Source organism: Aquarana catesbeiana, linkage group LG05, assembly GCF_042186555.1.
Source record: "Aquarana catesbeiana isolate 2022-GZ linkage group LG05, ASM4218655v1, whole genome shotgun sequence".
NCBI classification, from domain to species: domain Eukaryota; kingdom Metazoa; phylum Chordata; class Amphibia; order Anura; family Ranidae; genus Aquarana; species Aquarana catesbeiana.
Genome location: NC_133328.1, coordinates 35,927,462 through 35,946,282, shown reverse-complemented (window position 1 = coordinate 35,946,282; position 18,821 = coordinate 35,927,462).

Genomic DNA, 18,821 nt, shown 5'->3' with positions numbered 1-18,821 from the left:
CAAACTCAAGTGGTGCCTCACGGCCCATAATTCACTGCGGCATCGCAGTTCATTGCTGGCTGATGATTGGCCAAGCATGCACTATGACCCGCATGCTTGGCCAATCACAGCGCCGTCTGCACAGAGAGCCGTAATTGGCCAAAGCCAGGGTGGCTTTGGCCAATTATGGCTCAGGGGGTTTAGTACATGCCCCACACTATATAAGGCCGCCTGCATGGCGGCCTTGTGTAGTGTGTTGCGGCGGCGGAGAGAATTAGACAGAGAGAGAGACAGTGTCATTTGATTTAGTTTAGATAGAGTAGGCAGGCGAGTGAGTTAGCTGCACTTACAGTGTATTGTGTATATATATATATATATGCATCCCAGGTGTTGTATATATATTTATATATATATATATATACACTGTATTCAGTTTAGCTAGATCCGTTCCTGTTATTCTCTTTCTAATATACTGATAGGCAGGCAGGTGCTTTTACAGTATTTACAGTTAGTGTACTGTGTACCCTGCACAGTTGCACCTATGGCTACCTGAAGACAAGTGCTGTTGTTCTTCTGATCCTATTAATACCATAGCCAGGCAGGTTGAAGTATTTACGGTTAGTGTACTGTGTACCCTGCATAGTTGCACCTAAAGCTACCTGAGGACAAGTGCTGGTGTTCTTCTTCTGATCCTATTAATACCACAGGCAAGCAGCTTGAAGAATTTACAGTTAGTGTACTGTGTACCCCTGCACAGTTGCACCTATAGCTAACTGAAGACAAGTGCTGGTATTCTTCTTCTGATCCTATTAATACCACAGGCAGGCAGCTTGAAGTATTTACAGTTAGTGTACTGTGTACCCCTTCACAGTTGCACCTATAGCTACCTCAAGACAAGTGCTGGTGTTCTTCTTCTGATACTATTAATACCACAGGCAGGCAGCTTGAAGTATTTACAGTTAGTGTACTGTGTACCCTGCACAGGTGCACCTATAGCTACCTGAAGACAAGTGCTGGTGTTCTTCTTCTGATCCCATTAATACCACAGGCAGGCAGCTTGAAGTATTTACAGTTAGTGTACTGTGTACCCCTGCACAGTTGCACCTAAAGCTACCTGACGACAAGTGCTGGTGTTCTTCTTCTGATACTATTAATACCACAGGCAGGCAGCTTGAAGTATTTACAGTTAGTGTACTGTGTACCCTGCAAGTTGCACCTATAGCTACCAGAAGACAAGTGCTTGTGTGATTCTTCTGATCCTATTAATAGCACAGGCAGGCTCTTGAAGTATTTACAGTTAGTGTACTGTGTACCCTGCACAGTTGCACCTACAGTATAGCTACCTGAAGACAAGTGCTGGTGTGCTTCTTCTGATCCTATTAATATCACAGGCAGGCATTCTGCTAGCTTCAGTATAATCAGTATATATATACATCCCAGTTTTGTGCAGCTATATCTCACTGCAGGCCATTAGTATGTCTGGAAGGCCAACAAGGAGAGGCAGACAGTCACAAGCCAATAAAAGAGGGCAAGCAGGTTCTGTGTCTAGAGGCAACAATGCTGGTCATGGACACAGTGCATCCCCATCAGCACGTGGCCGTGGGACATGCTTGTCCTTTTTTTCGGCAGCTGGCCATGTTGAGCCGCAAGATGTGGAAGACTTGGTAGAGTGGATGACCAAGCCCTCCTCATCCTCCTCATCCTCTCTCACCCAGGCTCAGGGTACTTTGTCTGGAAAAGCAGCTGCCAACGCGGCCTCTTCCCTCGGCTCAATGGCATCAGTCACTCCTTCCCTAGCCCCACCATGTCCTCCTGAAGAGTCCCCTGAACTGTTTGACCACAGTGTTGGGTACATGCTCCAGGAGGATGCCCAGCGTTTTGAAGGCTCCGATGATGGTACCCAGCTAGAGGAAGGCAGTAACGTGAGCCCAGAGAGAGGGGTACCCAAGAAGGACAGCAACCTGGCAGTCATGTTCCCCCAGCTGCAGCATACTGCCAGCTTTGCTCCAATGATGAGGGGGGGGGGATGATGAGGTCACTGACGCCATGTGGGTGCCTGATAGGAAAGAGGAAGAGGAGGAGGCACATCACCAATGAGGCAGGATGCCCTCCAGGGGCCAGCTTAAGGCAGCACACCGACTGTATCACTCCGCAGAGCTCCGCATGTGCAGGGCGCTGCTGTCTCTGCGCATTATTCCAAAAGTTCTTTGGTGTGGGCCTTTTTTGAGATGGGTGCATCAGATCCCACTGCTGCTATTTGCAACATATGTCTCAAGCGTATCTCGCGTGGCCAAAACATCCCCTGCTTGGGCACCACATGCTTGACCAGACATATGTTGACCTGGCATACAGTTAATTGGCAAGCGTACCTAAAAGACCCACACCAAAGAACAAAGAGGACCTCTCCTCATCAGCTGGGATCTCCAACCTCACTATACCATCAGTCCTCTCTGACATCTGCACTGAGAGGAATGAAGGTGTAGAATTAGGTGTGTCACAGCCAAGTACTTGTGGGTAATCTGCTATCGGTACACCAACGTCAGATTGTACCAGGCAAATTTCCCTGCCCCAGCTGCTGCGCCGCCGAAAGAAGTTCGCTCCCAGCTATCCACATGCCCAGCGGATGAATGCTAGCTTGGCTAAATTGCTAGCACTTCAACTGCTGCCTTTTCAGTTGGTAGACTCTGCCCCCTGCTGTGAGTTTGTGGAATGTGCGGTTCCTCAGTGACAGGTTCCCGAACACCCCTTTTTCTCACGGAAGGGGATTCCGGCTCTCTACCGCCATGTGGAAGGCAATGTCTTGGCCTCGCTGGACAGGGCGGTCAGTGGTAGGGTGCATATTACCACTGACTCATGGTCCAGCAGGCATGGACAGGGACGTTACCTATATTTCATGGTGCATTGGGTGACTCTGCTGGCAGCTGGGAAGGATGCAGGACAGGGTGCAGTAGTGTTGGAGGTTGTTCCGCCACCACGCCTCCAAAATGCTACTACTGGTGATTCTGACACACCTCTTTCCTCCACCTCCTCCTCTTCTTCTTCCTCCATGGCCTCTTCCTGTGCTTTGTCCTCAGAACCAGCGGTGCTCCGTAGGCGTTCAAGGGGCTACGCAAGTACGCAGGCCAAAAGATGCCATGCGGTGCTTGAGCTGGTGTTCTTGGGGGACAGGAGCCACACTGGGGCAGAAATTCTGTCAGCTCTGCAGGGGCAGGCTCAGAGGTGGTTGATGCCACGCCAGCTTAAGGCAGGAATGGTGGTTTGCGACAGTGGCCCCAACCTCCTCTCCGCCCTCCGACAGGGACAACTGACCCATGTGCCCTGTTTGGCTCACGTCCTTAAGTTGGTGGTGCAGTGGTTCTTGGGCAGGTACCCGGGCTTACAGGATGTCCTGAGGCAGGCGAGCACCGGCCATATAATGCCGGTGCTCGACTGGCTGACCTCCAAAAGGAATTTAACCTGCCCAAGAACCGCCTAATCTGTGACATACCCGCCAGGTGGAACTCAACTTTGGCCATGCTGCAGCAGCTGCACACGCAGCAGAGGGCCATCAATGAGTACCTGTGCAACTATGGCACCAGGACAGGGTCAGGGGAGCTTTTTTTTTCCCCACGCCAGTGGGCCATGATCAGGGATGCATGCACTGTCCTGTCACCATTTGAGGAGGCCACGAGGATGGTGAGCAATGACAGTGCATGCATCAGTTACACTGTCCCCCTTGTCCACCTTTTGGAGCACACGCTGCGTGGAATAATGGACAGGGCACTTGAGGCAGAAGAGAGGCAGGAAGGGGAAGACTTCCTTAGCTCTCAAGGCCCCCTTTATCCAGATAGTGTTCCTGCGTGCCCGCCAATCACACAGGAAGAGGAGGAGGAGGAGGAGGATTGTGTCAGCATGGAGGTGGAGCCTGGCACTCAGTATCAGCAGCAGTCTTTAAGGGATCATTTACAGTCCCAAGAAACCCATGGACTTGTACGTGGCTGGGAGGAGGTGGCTGCGGATCATGTCGTCCTTAGTGGCCCAGAGGACTGAATGCTTCGGCAAACCTATGCTGCATGGCCTCCCTGATCCTGCAAAGCCTGCGGAAGGATCCTCGTATTCGTGGTATCAAGGAGAAGGATCAATACTGGCTGGCAACCCTCCTTGATCCACGTTACAAGGGTAAGGTTGCAGACCTTATCTTGCCGTCGCAGAGGGAGCAGAGGATGAAACATCTTCGGGAGGCCTTGCAGAAAGGTCTGTGCAACGCGTTCCCAGAGACTGGGAGGTTACAAACTCCTGTTCCTGGACAACGTGTTGCTGAGGCTTTGGTCAGTCAAAGAAGGAGCGGTGGAGAAGGTGACCATCTGACCATGCGTTCAGACAATTTTTTAGTCCGCAGCCCCAAGGTATGATCGGTTCCAGCAACCATCGCCAGCGTCTGTTTTACACAGTGCAGGAATACCTAGGGGCAAGATCTGACTTGGACACCTTTCCCACCGAAAATCCTCTGGATTACTGGGTCTTGAGGATGGATCACTGGCTAGAGCTTGCACAGTATGCAATTGAGCTACTGGCCTGTCCTGCATCCAGCGTTCTTTCGGAACGCAAATTCAGTGCTGCTGGAGGCTTTGTAACCGATCACAGGGTGCGCCTGTCCACCCACTCAGTTGATCGACTGACTTTCATAAAAATGAATCAGTCTTGGATCACCAACAGCTACCAAGCACCTGATGCTGATGTAACCGAATAATTTTCTTTAAATGTCAAATCCCTTCAAGACTGCCTATGCTGATGCTGAGTGACTATCCTGTTATGCTGAGTGACTATCCTCTTCCTCCACAATGATCATGCTGATAGCTTGTAAGAATATTTTTGGTTCTGGGCGCCGCCACCAGTAGCTAAGGCCCAGTTTTTCAGCCCCTGCTTAACAGGAGCGTGTAATTACAAGTTTTAATGCAATATTTTGCAAGGAGGGTTCGTTGCGGCGCTCAACTAGAGTATTTGTGAGGGGTTGCAGTATTGTGGCACCAGCACCAAAGCCTAAGGCCCAATTTTTCAGCCCCTGTGGGGGGGCCACAGGGCGCCCCCCTGCCCCAAAGCGCCCACCCCCCATGTTGAGGGCATGCGGCCTGGTACGGTTTGGGGGGTTTTCCTTTCCCAATGAGCGAGCCAGCTCAGCGCTGGCTCCCACGACAGCGCTTGCAGGTGTCAAATCTCGCTGATAACAGCGGCGAGATTGACACAATATCGCAGTCACCTACTGTATTTTGCAGGAGGACTCATTCCTGTGCTCCAACTAGAGTATCTGTGAGGGGTTGCAGTGTTGTGGCACCAGTGCCTAAGGCCCAATTTTTCAGCCCCTGTGGGGGGGCCACAGGGTGCCCCCCTGCCCCAAAGCGCCCACCCCCCCATGTTGAGGGCATGCGGCCTGGTACGGTTTGGGGGAGCACGCGCTGTCTCGTCCCCACCCCCTTTCCTGACCAGCCAGGCTGCGTGCTCAGATAAGAGACTGGTATGGATTCTGAGGGGGACCCCCACACCGTTTTTTCACCGTAGGGGGTTCCCCTTAAAATCCATACCAGACCAAAGGGCCTGGTATGCCCCTGGGGGGAACCCATTCAGTTTTTTTATTTAAAAATTTGGCGTGGCGTTCCCCCTCATGATTCATACCAGACAGCTGTCAGCACTGCCTGTCGCTTATCGCGAAAGGAAAAAAAGTTTTCCTTTCCCGATAAGCGAGCCAGCTTGGCGCTGGCTCCCGCGACGGGGCTTTCAGGTGTCAAATCTTGCTGATAACAGCGGCGAGATTGAAACAATATCGCGGTCACCTACTTTATTTTGCAGGAGGGCTCATTCCTGTGCTCCAACTAGAGTATCTGTGAGGGGTTGCAGTGTTGTGGCACCAGTGCCTAAGGCCCAATTTTTCTGCCCCTGTTCAACAGGGACATGTAATTACAATTCTTGATCCAATATTTCACAGCAGGGCCCGTTTCTGCGCCCACCAAGAGTAACTGTGAGGACTTACAGTGTTGTGGCACCAGCACCACCACCACCAAAGGCCCAATTTTTCTGACCCTGTTCAACAGGGGCATGTAATTACAATTCTTGATCTAATATTTCACAGCAGGGCCCGTTCCTGCGCCCACCAAGAGTAACTGTGAGGGCTTACAGTGTTGTGGCAACACCAACACCTAAGGCCCCAATTTCTGCAAAGTATATAGGGCAGGCCCCTACTTTCAAACATCCAACTTACAAACAACTCCTACTTGCAAACGGAAGGAGACAACAGAAAGTGAGATGAAATCTACCCCTAGGAAGGGAAATTCTCTCCTGTAAGAGTTAATATGGGAAAAACGTGTCTCCTCCTCAAATTGTCAAAATTGGGACAGAAATTAGGTGAAATCTTCTGAAGAGGTGCACAGACAGCAAAACAAATGTTACAGGGGTGATAAACCTTCCCTATGTTTTCCAAAAAGCTTAAAATAGATTGTTTGGCTGGAGCTACACTTTAAAAATTTACCATTTCAAAATTACAAACAGATTCTACTTAACAACAAACCTACAGTCCCTGTCTTGTTTGCACCACCTGTATACTGCTGTTCAGAGAATATAGGGCCTAAGGGCCCCACGCCTTTCCTTTTTTTAATTTGGGTGCGGGACTCCCCTTAATATCCATACAGGACCCAAAGGGCCTGGTAATGGACTTGGGGGTGGGGGGTACCCATGCCGTTTGTCTCACTGATTTTCATCCATATTGCTGGGACCCGACATTACATTAAAGCCGCAAGCAGTTTTAAATGACTTTTATTCCTTTAAAAATGTAATTTTGTGCAGGGACTGTTCTAAGCACGGGAAACATGCACCACTTTACAGGCATACTATAGACACCCTCCAGGTACGATATTTAAAGGAATATTTCACTTTTTTTTCACTTTAAGCATCATTAAAATCACTTCTCCCGAAAAAACGGCCGTTTTTAAAACTTTTTTTTGCATTGATACATGTCCCCTGGGGCAGCACCCGGGTCCCCAAACCCTTTTTAGGACAATACCATGCAAATTAGCCTTTAAAATTAGTACTTTTGATTTTGAACGTTCGAGTCCCATAGACTTCAATGGGGTTCTAAAGTTTGCGCAAATTTTCGGTCCGTTCGCAGGTTCTGGTGCGAACCAAATCGGGGGGTGTTCGGCTCGTCCCTACTTCTGAGACCTGGTTCCTGCCGGCTTTGCTGCTAGCCCCTGCTGCCCACTGTCTGCCCCTGTCAAATTACTGGTTGCTAGGACCACCTGGTGTCTAGCAATAAGTGACGTATATGCACAGGCCCCAGCATTCAGAGCGGAGGAGGATATAACCTCCTCCAGCTTGCATCCTTCAGCTGAGAACAGAACTGGACTGGGAGTCTGAGGGGAGAGGAATCTTCTACCCAATGGGATACTGATGTAGGACAATGAAGTTGGTGGGAGTGGAGAGGGGCATGGTGCTAGCAGTGTGCGGCAGGTAGTGAGGGTATTGGGGGGGAGGCTGACAGACTGCAGTGACCCGGGGCTGATGGTGAATGTCTCCTCATGCTGTATGGACTGAGCTGAGGGATGGGAGCCTGCTATGGTGGGATTTGTGCCATACATTTGCCATTTGTGCCATACATTTGCGCCACCTGACTTCTAAACATGTGCACAACAAAAAATTTTGTTTCCTTTAGTTTCTTTACATTTCCATTGATTCGTAATGATTCGTAATTTCGTAAAAAAGACACGAGATTTCATATTCGGATTGGTTCGTATTTTCGTAACAGTTTTATTTTCGTTGATCCGAAATGATTCGTAATTCTGTTAGTCTAGGGATTCGTAATTTTGTAAGACGCGAGGTTTCATATCCTGACTCGTTCGTATTTTCGTAACAGTTATATTTTCGTTGATACAAAATGATTCGTAATTCTGTGACTCAGGCACAAAAGGGATAAGCTGATTGACTAAAGATATTAACCACTTCCATACCGGGCATTTTGACCCCCTTCCTGCCCAGGCCCATTTTCAGCTTTCAGCGCTGTCACACTTTGAATGAGAATTGTGGGGTGCTCAGTCTGAAGCTGTGGAACTTGGTGTAAGTGGAGCTGGAATAAGTGGGAGTTAAAAAAACAGATTTAGAGTGTACAAGTCTTGCTGTTTGTTTGCTGTTTGCTTGCTGTTTGTTTGCTGTTTGCTGTTTGTTTGCTGGGTTGCATTTTTGGGGCTTTTGCTTTTAGTTTTTAATTTGCCTTTTGCTGTCACTTTTTAAATAGCTTTTTTTTTTTTTTTTCTCTGGTTTCATCAGTCTATCAATTAAGGGGTGTGGTTAATTGCTTACAGGTGCCTATTTAACTGGTTGTAGGACTCAGTCTGAGCGTGCTCAGTCTGAAGCTGTGGAACTTGGTGTAAGTGGAGCTGGAATAAGTCGGAGTTAAAAAACCAGAGTTTAAAACAGGAGGTTATAACAGGGGTCATAGTATCTGTGTAGTGTGAGTATCTGAGTGTTGTCTGAGTAGTGTGTGTGGATCGTTAGTACTCGTGTATTGTGTACTGTGTACTTGTGTATTGCGAGTGCACATAGGTCTGTGAGTACCTGTGTATTGTCTTGTTGTGTACCTGTGTATTGTCTTGTTGTGTACCTGTGTACTGTCTTGAGTATTAGTGCCAGGAAGCTAGCTGTTAGGTAATTTGGACAGGGTAAAATCCCCACTAAATTTAACAGGTACGATGCCCGGCGGGTGTGGAGAGGTGACTCTTTGTACATCTTGCCGCATGTATGCGTTCCTTGATCATCCGATCGAGGGCGAATACTGCTGTGCAAAATGTAAGCACATTGTTTCCCTGGAAGCCCAGGTTCTGAATCTGGGGAAGCAACTGTCAGCACTGAGAAGTCCCTCCATACTAAAGGTGAGCCAGGAAAGTACACGGCAGGTGCCGGCAGGGGCCAGCACAGAGGCGGGTGGAGACAAAGAGGTGCAGGCACTAGCAAAGAGTAGATGGGTGACAGTCAGGAGGGGTAGAGGGGGAAGTGCCAGAGAGGCCGATCCAGGACTGGAGCATCCCAATAAGTACGCTCCATTGAGTGACATTGGTGAAACCAGTCAGGGACCAGCACTGCTGGAGATGAGGGACTCTCCTAGCTGCCAGGGGAAGAACTCCTCCAGTGAGAGTGGGGGGGCAGCAAAGGGAAAGGAAAGACAGATTCTGGTGGTAGGGGACTCAATTCTAAGAAGGACAGAGAGGGCAATCTGTAACCAAGACCTGAAGCGCCGAACAGTATGTTGTCTACCGGGCGCTCGGGTTCGGCACATCACGGATCTTGTGGACAGATTACTGGGAGGGGCTGGGGAAGACCCGGCTGTCATGGTGCACGTTGGCACCAATGACAAAGTCAGAGGCAGAGGGAGTGTCCTAAAGAACGATTTTAGGGACTTAGGAGCTAAATTGAGGAAAAGGACCTCCAAGGTAGTGTTCTCAGGAATACTACCGGTACATCGAGCCACACCAGAAAGGCAGAGGGAGATTAGGGAAGTAAACAAGTGGCTGAAGAGCTGGTGTAGTAAGGAGGGGTTTGGGTTCCTGGAGAACTGGGCCAACTTCTCAGTCAGTAACCGGTACTATAGAAGGGACGGACTGCACCTAAATGAGGAGGGTGCAGATCTGCTGGGAATGAAGATGGCCAAAAAGTTAGAGGGGTTTTTAAACTAGGCGATGGGGGGGAGGGTCCAGAGACAGTGATAGCCAGCGCGGAAGATATTCCAGAGGGTAGTATTGGGGGCATTAGTGGTAGGTTAACCAAAGCACAAAAACACAAGGTAAGTATAGTAGCAAGTCCTAGTTGCAATCTTGAAACACCCAATACGAGGACAATATGCGACCGGTCTAAACTATGTGGCATGTTCACTAATGCCAGGAGCATGGCGGATAAGATGGGTGAACTAGAGATACTGTTGTACAAGGAGGATTTGGATTTTGTGGGAATTTCAGAGACCTGGTTCAACAGCTCTCATGACTGGCTGGCAAACATTCAAGGGTATACCCTATACCGCAAGGATAGAGAGGGTAAAAAAGGGGGAGGGGTATGCCTATATATCAAGAATAATGTACAAGTGAATGTGAGAGATGACATCACTGAGGGGGCTAGGGAGGAGGTGGAATCTTTATGGGTAGAGCTCCAAAGGGATGAAGCTAAGGGGAAAATAATACTGGGAGTATGCTATAGGCCCCCTAACCTGAGGGAGGAAGTGGAGACGGATCTCCTATCACAAATTGGATTAGCAGCAAGGATGGGAAGTGTTATCATAAGGGGGGATTTTAATTATCCAGACATAGACTGGGCGGAGGGAAGCGCGCATACATTTAAGGCTCGCCAGTTCCTTAATGTCTTGCAGGACAATTTTATGGGTCAGATGGTAGACGCACCAACTAGAAATAAAACATTACTGGATCTTCTGATTACCAACAATACAGACCTGATCACAGATGTGGAAATACGGGGCAATTTAGGTAACAGCGATCACAGGTCAATTAGTTTCAGTATAAATCACACAAATAGGAAACATGAAGGGAACACAAAGACACTGAATTTAAAAAGAGCCAACTTCCCTAAACTACAAACCTTGCTAAAAGGCATAAATTGGGATAAAATATTAGGAACAAAGAATATGGAGGAGAGATGGGTTTGCTTTAAGAGCATATTAAATAAGGGCATTAGCCAATGTATCCCATTGGGTAATAAATTTAAAAGAGCGAACAAACATCCTGGATGGCTTAACTCCAATGTAAAAATGCATATAAAAGCAAAGGAGAAGGCCTTCAAAAAATACAAGGTTGAGGGATCATCCTCAGCATTCAGAATTTATAAAGAATGTAATAAGAAATGTAAGGGTGCAATTAGGATGGCTAAGAAAGAACATGAAAGACACATAGCGGAGGAGAGCAAAAAAAATCCCAAGAAATTCTTTAAGTATGTAAACAGTAAAAAAGGGAGGACAGACCATATTGGCCCCATAAAGAATGAGTAAGGACATCTGGTTACAAAGGATGGGGAGATGGCAAAGGTATTGAATTTATTCTTCTCCTCGTCTTCACGAGTGAATCGGGGGGCTTCAGTAACCAAAACTGCAGTGTTTATTCTCATGACACAACACAGGAAGCACCTACATGGTTAACAGAGGACGGAATTAAAATTAGACTTGAGAAACTTAACATTAATAAATCACCGGGATCAGATGGCTTGCATCCGAGGGTACTTAGGGAACTCAGTCAGGTGATTGCCAGACCGTTGTTCCTAATTTTTACAGACAGTCTATTGACTGGAATGGTACCAGCTGATTGGAGAAAAGCCAATGTAGCACCAATATTTAAAAAGGGCCAAAAAAACATCCCTGGGAATTACAGACCAGTTAGCCTAACATCAATAATATGTAAACTCTTGGAGGGGATGATAAGGGACTATATACAAGATTTAAGTAATAAGAATGATATCATTAGCAGTAATCAGCATGGATTCATGAAGAATCGTTCTTGCCAAACCAATCTATTAACCTTCTATGAAGAGGTGAGTTGCCATCTAGATAAAGGAAGGCCCATAGACGTGGTGTATCTGGATTTTGCAAAAGCATTTGACACAGTTCCCCATAAACGTATACTGTACAAAATAAGGTGCATTGGCATGGACCATAGGGTGAGTACATGGATTGAAAACTGGCTACAAGGGCGTGTTCAGAGGGTGGTGATAAATGGGGAGTAGGCTTGAATGGAGGAGAAGATTCGGATGCCGCACACCGGATGTAGTCAAAAAATTTTCACTTTATTGAAAAAATGGGATCATCAAAATAACAAGACTGTCATGCAGAAAGTACAGATAAGCTGACGCGTTTCGCACTCAGGACTGAGTGCTTACTCATAGCTAACAAATATTAAAAAGACAAACTTTTATATAGCTCAATGGGGTATCACATGATTGCCCAATTAGATGGTCATTGAGTCTCAGCTGGAAGCCGATTTAATGAGGTCTTGGCATCTGCTGGCTATTTGGTGTGTTGACTGATTGAGAAATGTTTTCAAAACCGTGACATGTAAATAGATGACAAAGAAGGTGAAAAAAGATGTGTATATGCACATGTGTAGGCAAAAAATATATATGTGTGTATATATATATGGTGAATCCTATCAATAAACGTGTATATAATAATGAATATACTTCTATAACGTGTATATATAAAAGGTGATAAGTATCAAAAAAAGAATTACTATTAGGTGAAAGGAAAAAATTGTGTAAAAAATATTTCTCATTAAAAAAGAGAAAATATATTAATAAAAATATTCAGACAACGTGCAAAGTAAATGTGAAGAATGAATGTAATAAAACTATATGTGAACAAAATATATAAATATGATGAAGCTCTCTGTAATATGCCGGTGCCACTTCACATCCTCTGGTTGTTTGGGTGGTATTTCCCCTTCTTTAGGAGGTTGTGGGGCCCTGGTGTCCTCAGATGTCCCGAGTTTTTTCTCCCCTATGTGTATAAAAAAAGGTATACTTAGCACACAGATATTTGAGTCCAGAAATAGGAATATGAAACATTGCTTGGAAGTGTCGTAAATTGTCTTTTTGGGCAGAATTCCAATCTGAAGACATTTTTTTTTCATTTTTTAAAGCTGGAATACTTACCTTTTTTGTACAATTTTCACACATGGAGACACCCCTAGTATCCACTGGAGCACCTGTGTGGGACACCCTAAAAAGTTTGTTCTGGTGTCCCACACTAGTGCTCCTGCGTCCAAATGTGTAAACAGCTGCTGAATGTCCTCTCCTTACACTGAATCAAGTTTACATTTCGTTCTAGTTAAAAACCCATCTAGACAACAATGTACTAAACCTCTTTTAATACAAATAGGCCTGAACAAATGTAGTTAACCTGCATCTGCCAAAAACATTGTATTAGTGGGCGAACAAATGATGTTTAGTACGAATGATTACGGTGCCCATGACACAACTTACTTTTTTGAAGAACTCTCTTGATCTTTCTGTACTGATCGTGCTCCCTCAATATCAGGTCTGACCATCGTTTCCTCAGTTGATCCTTGGATCGCCGTACCCCAAAATTCCGGCGCAGACTCTTCACAACATGATCTTGGCCTTTCTCACATTTGGGTTTGAGTAAGGTCCATCCTTCCCATCATAGTTGTCCCTCTTCAAGATGTCCACCATCTCCACCATCTCTATAATGGACATATTTGAGGCCTTAAATCTCCACCGGGATCGGGACATTCGTGGCTCTGGCCTTTTGTAGTTGCTGCTGCTGCTGTCTGCATACACTTGCTCTTTCTCCGGCATGTGCTCTCCCACTGCGCCAAAGACAAGGGGCGGGGAATAGACTAGAAAGAACGTCAGGGGCGAGCGGAGTTTCACGCATGCGCAGTGTATATAAAGCGTAACACGCGTGCGTCGTACGTACGATCTGTGGGGAAGGAGTATTGGAAGTGCTGATCATTAGAACAAAGGTACAATTTGAACTTGGGGCATCAGTGGTCTATACTGCTTATAGATTGAGGCCTATATTGGGACAAGATTAGGAGAGTTTAGCCTGACATTAGGGTTTGTCTTGTGTTGTGTCTTGCAGAGAAAATGGATGGCTTCAATGACCACAACTTCCTCCCCCTATTCATAGACAAGTACAGGGAGTTGCCCTGTCTGTGGCAGGTGAAACATCTGCATTATAATCATAAACAAAAGAGGCAGGCAGTGCTGGAGAAACTGCGGGAGTTGATGAAACCGGTGGTCCTCACGGCAAACATCACCTATTTAAAAGCCAAAATTGGTGGCCTGAGGAGCACATATAATAGGGAGCGCAATAAGGTCAAGGATTCCATGAGATCAGGAGCTGCAGGAGATGCCATTTATGTCCCCAGGCTATGGTACTATAACAGACTGTGTTTTCTGTCAGACCATACTGAAGTCAGGCAATCACTCTCAACCCTACCTTCCACTCTTCCTTCCACGCTTCCTTGCACCCCAGCTGAGGCTTCCGACATCCAACCTGGGCCTTCCAGCCAGGAAGAAGTGGAGGAGCTCAGCTTGAGCCAGGTAGAGCATTGTTCAACATATTTCTGGTCATACAATTAATGATGTTAACTAGATGTTATTATTGATCACTAATTGATGATTTAATAAAGTGTTTTACATATTAATAGACAGTAGTGGCCACAAATGTTTGGGACAAGAAGGAAAAATGCAGGGGTCAGAATGATAATCTTTTCTATTTGGTAACATTCAATTTGCAACAGTCATGAGCTGAAAATTGTGTGTGATTGATGAATAAAAAATAGAACTATATTATTTTTTCATACACAGGAAAGCCTCAACCAGGAGGAGGGCGTGGAATGTGGCAGCCAGGAGGAGGCTGTGGAATGTGAAAGCCAGGAGTTGACGGGGGTAAGTGGCAGCCAGGAGGTGGCTGGGCCCAGTAGCCAGACCGAATCCCAGGTCCCTCCTCTCCACCTTCCAACCAAAAGGCCCAGGAAGGGGAGTAATGTGCAGGAGGCAGCACTTGGGCTGATTCCGGAGGCTAAGGCGGCCCTCAGAGCCACCCCCACTCTTCAAGAGGCCTTCGCCTCCATGACTGCAAGCAAAATGCAGGAAATGGAGCAGGGCCAACGCCTCTTGTGTAAGGAAATTATGTATACGACCCTAAATAAGGGGTTGAGGGGCCAAATCACAACCAAAACACACCTGTGTGAGTTGGACCATCCTCCTCCTCCTGCCACACCTAAAACGCCACAGCCACAGCCTGGAAGCAAGCGTGTAAGGAAAAGTGGAAGTAAGACAAGAAAGTGATGAGCTGGGTTCAGTCTGGTCTGACAAAAGACGCAGGCTGTTGTATGACCACAGCCTGGGGACATATATGTCATCTGCTGCTGTTCCTGAGCTCTTGAAGTCCTAAACCGGATTGAGCTCACTATTATATGGACTCCTCGGGCTACCAATTTTGGGTGTAAAATAGTTGATGTGTGCCCTGGCGTACAAAGGCTTCGCCAATTTCTCCAGTTTCTCCAGCGTTGCCTTCCTCTTTATTTGATTCTGACCCATAATAAATGGCTATTTTGGATTCACAAATCCTTGCCTATGTGTTTTACTTCAAAAAGAACAGTATGTTTGTAAATAGGGAGGTACATTTCCAAAATACAACGTCAAATTAACAAGGGACACCGACACAAATGCAAGATAATAACGGTGTTGTGGTAACTTGAAACTAGAAAAAAAAACAAGGAGATCTTGATAAAAAAATAAAATAAAAACACTATAAACCAAAATTAAATACATTATTATGGAGATCTGATGAATGCCAAAAAAGAAAAAAAAAAGATTCAGGAGATCATGGGAAATAATAAAGAAATAATTTTTACAGAACTCTGTGTAAATATGAGCAGCAAAACAACTTCATTATTCTAGCAGCTAAAGAAAAATACAATGCGCAGCATTAAATGATTTCAAAATTTGCAGCGCGACGAATGTGCTATCTCCATTATGAACGCTAGTTTTACCAGACTGAGCGCTTCCGTCTCATGCTTGATTCTGAGCATGCCTGGAACTTTGTGCGTCGGAATCATGTACACATGATTGGAATTTACAAGAACAGATTTTGTTGTCGGAATATTTGAGAGCCAGATCTCAAATTTTGTGTGTTGGAAATTCTGATGGAAAATTTCCGATGGAGCCTACACGCCGTCGGAATTTCCGACAAAAAGCTCCCATTGAACATTTTCCGTCGGAAAATCCGACCGTGTGTACGGGGCATAAGCGTGTGTGACGCTGCAGTGGGGCCTACATAGTGAGAACGTGGGAGGAGGTCTGTCTTGTCCAGGAACACCAGGAGGAGGAGTTGTTTTCCCAAGGCATCCTGAGGGATATAATCACAGGTGTGTGTGACTCTGTAGTGGGGTCAACTTTTGGAGTTGACAGGCATTCCAGCTAGAGGTGATGGTCACTGAAGTCACTGGAAATTTATGAACTGCCACTAAAAGTTGCACAGCGGTGGAATTTTGTTATATTTGGACTTGTTTTATCTGTATTTGTTTATGGTTGTGCAACACTATATTTTGTTTTGTTCAAAATTAGGAACAATTGAGGAGGAAATAGGGATATATTTCAAATCAGGGACAGTCCCTCGAAATCAGGGACAGTTGGGAGCTATGCTAATAACACTGGCTGGGTGACAGGGATGATCAGGAGGGCAATCAAGAGGTTAACGGTATGTCTAACCCTAATGCCATGTACACATGACAGGACTTTTGACGGACTGAACTCCGAAGGACTGTTTGACGGACTTTCGACGGAGTTCCGACAAAACGGACTTGCCTACACACGATCACACCAAAGTCCGACTGATTCGAACGTGATGACGTATGACCGGACTAGAATAAGGAAGTTCACAGCCAGTAGCCAATAGCTGCCCTTGCGTTGTTGTTTGTCCGTCAGACTAGCATACCGACAAACGGATTTTTCAACTCGAGTCCGTCAGAAAGATTTCAAACATGTTCTTTTTCTAAAGTCCGTCTGATTTTTCGACAGCAAAGGTCCGATGAAGCCCACACATGATTGAATTGTCTGGCGGATTCGTTCCTTCAGACCTTTGCTGTCGAAAAGTCCGGTCGTGTGTACACGGCATTAATGTATAGTGTGCTGATTTTACTCACAGACTGGCTTTTCTTTCTTATCTCAGTTCTGAATGGTAAGTGAGATCAGGAATCAGAACCAGCCAAATCTGGGTTGTGTGTTTACTAACGTACTGACATCTAACATACTGATCTCTGTGCTGTGGTGGGCCACATGCATCAGTAGGTTCCCAGCCTACTGACAAACTCAGGTTTGTGGATATCTGAGGGCCCCTTCTTTTAGGGGCAGTTTTCAGAATCCCATATGTAGCCTTCACAAACACCTGCATCCTTTTTAGGGGAGATGATATGGCAAAGAGGCCCTTGTCCGTCAACAATAGGACAAGATGCCTGCAGTGGGAAGCTTTACTCCCCCTATTGCAAGGTATCCCCGCCAAAGTTGACAGGCATCTGGCTTAATTTATTACTGTGAGTGGCAAGTGAATATTTTCTGCTCTCTCTTTCCTTGCCACCCAGGCTGCATGCCTGGATAAGGGCCTGGAAATAAAACTAAGAACCCAGCAATGTTTTTTTTTCTGTTTTGTTTTTCACTTTTAAAAGACTACATGATATTGTTCTATAACACCATACTCAGCTTTAAGGCATCTCTCCAGCATGTTAATTATTGGATTTATGTATTTTTAATGTTGCCCTTTAAGCCGCATGAAAAGTAGGGTTGCCACCTCATCCCTTTAAACCTGAACACATATTAATTACACAGGTTCTGTGGCTGATCAAGATGGTAATTAAACTCACTTGGTGTCTTATCTGCATTAAATTAGCCTCAGAACCTGTGTAATTAATATGTGTTTGGGTTTAAAGGGATGAGGTGGTAACCCTACAGTGAAAAAACCTTTTACCCAATGAGCTGTATTTTTTTCTGCATTTGTACACGTCCCCCATGGCAGTGTCCAGCTCCTCAAGTCCCCATGTCAGATGATTACTTTTTAGCCAGAAATGGAGACAAAAACAAGAACAGCTAGTCCTCTAAGCATTCCTCCTGGTATGATTTGTACTTACATAGTGCCATGTCCTGAGGGATTTTCATGTTTTAAATTCTTTTCAGTAGAATTTCACTTGCCCTTCAAGTGAAACAAAAATAATAACCTGAAGGTCATTTTTCACAGCATTTGATTATTTTCAGTCTGGGGGTGTTCAATAGGGAGGTGTTGTCAATGTTTTTTTATTTGTAACAACTTGTAAAATAGGGTTTCACTATGTAAAAAAATATTGAATATACTGTATGTTAATGTCGTAGCATACTTGTTCTTATGTATAGTGTGTAATGATATGGCCATGAAAAACACAATAGAGGACAACCAGATACATTAGAGTTAGGGGGCTAAAAGGAAATAAAATGTCCCCCAATAATTAGTAAGCAACACTGTAGAGCCTTCTTAAAAGGAAGATATTTGCAGGTCTCTGCCTCCCCACCCCCCACCCCAAAGCACATTGTCCCAATGTTGAGGGCATGTGGCCTGGTATTGTTCAGGAGGGGGGGACAACAACAGTTGTAAGGATACAGGATGGTTGAACCTGTTCCAGCAGTGTGCCCTGTCATTGCTGCTGCTGCTGTCTGCATACACTTGCTCTTTCTCCGCCATGTGCTCTCCCACTGCGCCGAAAGACAAGGGGCGGGGAATAGACTAGAAAGAACGTCACGAATAGTCACACAGATTATTGGCTCGGATAGTAAGGTTCCAATCTAACCCTACACATGTTTCAGCTTTAATGAATGTAGAGGGGGAGGTTTGTAACCAGACTAGTTCAATTATATCTATCTTTAAGTCCTATTATCAAGAGTTATATAATTCCAGGGCAGATTTTACCCTTGCAGAGCTATCTAGTTACATGGCCAGTATTGATCTCCCAGCTATTTCAATAGAAGAGAGAGAAATTCTCAATGTCCCACTCACTTTAATGGAAGTAGAAAATGCAGTGGCTAGTTTTCCCAATGCCAAGGCCCCAGGGACTGATGGCCTCCCTATTGAGACCTATAAAAAATATAATAAAGAATTGCTTCCCGCTCTTCTTAGTACACTAAATTAGGCTTTTTTATACGGGCCAGCTCCCAGACTCTATGGGACAATCCGTAATAGTAGTCATACCAAAAAAGGATAAAAATATGCTACATCCTGAATCTTATAGACCAATTTCTCTATTATCTACAGATGTTAAAATTCTTGCGAAGATACTTGC